A 2335-nucleotide genomic window follows, 5' to 3' on the forward strand; every position below is an offset into this window, starting at 1 on the left:
AAAAAAAAAAAAAAAAAAAAAAACCCAAAAAACCCAAAAAACCCCAAAGCTCAGCCACTTTCCTGGGCCCCAGGGCAAGCACAGGTAATGCTCAGCACATTAGTGTAAAGTGATGTGTCAAGACAATTTTCAAGGTTTTTGTTTGTTTGTTTTTTGTTTTAGATGTATTTATTTATTTAATGTGCATTGGTGTTTTGCTTGTGTGTATGTATGAGGATGTCAAATACTTGGGAAATGGAGTTATAAAAAGTTGTGGGCTGTCATGTGAGTGCTGGGAATTGAACCCTGGCCTTCTAAAAGAGTAGTCAGTGCTCTTAACTGCTGAGCCATCTCTCCAGCCCCTATTTTATTTATAGTTATCATTAGTCTGTTTTAGGATTTATTTTGAAATACGGTCTATGTAATCCTAGCTGGTCTAGAACTTGCTCTGTAGAACAGATTGGACTCAACCAGAGAGATATGCTTGCCTTTGCTTCTAAGTGTTGGGACTAAAGGTATGGACCACCACAACCCAATACCCAATGTATTTGGATCATATCTACCCACCACTACCTTTTTCCAGCTTACTTCATCCCATCTTCCTTCCACCTGACCTCTTTATTGTGTTTTTATGTTTGTTTTCCTAGTAACAACTTTCTGTATTTAGTTAGTGCTACCCAAATGCACATGAATGTGGAGTCATACTGGGAACATGAGCAATCTGCGAGAGAATCTCCCTTCCTCAGTACCCGCTAACTGCCAGTAGTTCGTTCGCTAAGGGTGGGGTTCCGAAGATTTCCCCCCACCCCCAACAAAAATCAGACTTTGTGGCTGATTCGTATATTCTCTTAAATACGGCTTTCGTCCTGCCCCCTAATGGTAGCGCAGAGGTAACACAAGAAAGGTCGGCCTTTTGGAAATCTGTTGTGATTTAGCATCTTTTTTACATACCCACAATGCACTGCACACAGGCCCGCGGTTACATTTAAAAGTGTAAACTCTTTTACTTCAGTTTCTTGGTTTTGCTTTATTAATAGTGATACAGTTTTCAGAGGCTTAATGTGAATCGAAAGAAGAGGTCACTAACCATTTATTTTGTGCATCTAGTTCCCATCGGTTGTGTAGGAGTGACAGTCAGTCGAGGACAGTGGGCGGAAGCAGCGCTCCACACTCTGGTTTCTCTTCAGATCGTATAAATCTTTCGCCTTTTACTAAAGATTTCCGTGGAGAGGAACAACTCTGAGTCTTAACTCAATTTTTTGAGGTCCTGTCTACCCAGGACTGCTACTGCTTGTTAAAAGTTAGAAGTGTTTAAGATGACATCCTTGCAGTAAGAGTGGTATATCTTGGTGTCATTGCTGTTTCAGGTATGCGTACACAGTAGGTATTATTTCAGCAGTTTTAGTTCCGTTCCTTCCCATGGTTTTGCTCACAAGTCGACCCTTCTCCAGTGATACTTTTTCTTTTCTTTTCCTTTTTTTCCTTTCTTTTTTCTCTTCTTTGCCTGCCTCTGCCTCCCAGTGCTGGGACTAAAGGCGTGCGTCACCACGCCCGGCTCAGGAATACTTTTTATTAAGTCACGAGCTAGCCTGGCAGTGGTGGCACTCGCCTTTATTCCCAGCACTTGGGAGGCAGAGGCCAGCCTGGTGTACAGAGTGAGTTCCAGGGCAGACAGGGCTATACAGAGAAATCCTGTCTTGAACCATTCCCCCATCGCTACTCCATCCCCCCTCCCCCCAAATAAAATAGTCACAAGCCTATTACCTGTCTCAGTGTCTCCTATCACTGTGAGAAAATCAAACTGGTCGAGCTAGGTTTTCATCCTAGCACCCAGGAGGGAGATCTGTTGAGTTCGAGGCCAGCCTGATTTGTGAATCAGTGAGTTCTGGGACAGCCAGGGCCACACAGAGAAACACCTCCAACCCGGGTCTCAAAAAGCCAAAGAAAACTGGTAGGTTTAGCAGCCCCAAGTTTTGTTTTCTCTCTTCTTTTCCACTCTTCTAGACAGCGTTTCTCTGTGTAGCCCTAGCTGTCCTGGAACTTGATCTGTAGACCAGGCTGGCCTCAAACTTAGAGATCTGTTTTTGCCTCCCAAGTACTGGGATTAAAGGTGCACACCACCAACTCCTGGCCCCCTAGCTTCTATAATTTTATAAATTCTCTCCTCTTTCAGCCTTGGCATTCTAAAAACCCAACCAAGGACATGGAGAGAGGTGAAGAGTGCTTTACAGCTCTTGCAGAAGACCCAAGTTGGATTCCCAGAACCACATCCTATGGCTGTAACTCCAGCTCCAAGGGATGGATCTAATGCTTTCTTCTGGCCTCAAAGGCATCCGCATTTTCTCTCTCTCTCTCT

At 44.0% G+C, this 2335-nt stretch overlaps 1 long non-coding RNA gene and 1 other non-coding gene across 2 annotated transcripts in view; both read left to right on the forward strand.

The window, feature by feature from the left end:
* Window positions 1-1146: 1146 nt before the first annotated feature.
* On the forward strand, window positions 1147-1262 carry LOC115064355. The gene has a single exon (XR_003844175.1). It is a non-coding gene; the product is annotated as a U5 spliceosomal RNA (small nuclear RNA).
* Window positions 1155-2335, forward strand: part of LOC110323606 — a 10425-nt gene continuing 9244 nt past the window's right edge. The window contains exon 1 of the long non-coding RNA XR_002380638.1: window positions 1155-1248. This is a non-coding gene — a long non-coding RNA (uncharacterized LOC110323606). The remainder of the gene's footprint in view (window positions 1249-2335) is intronic.

Source organism: Mus pahari, chromosome 6 (assembly GCF_900095145.1).
Source record: "Mus pahari chromosome 6, PAHARI_EIJ_v1.1, whole genome shotgun sequence".
Lineage (NCBI taxonomy): Eukaryota > Metazoa > Chordata > Mammalia > Rodentia > Muridae > Mus > Mus pahari.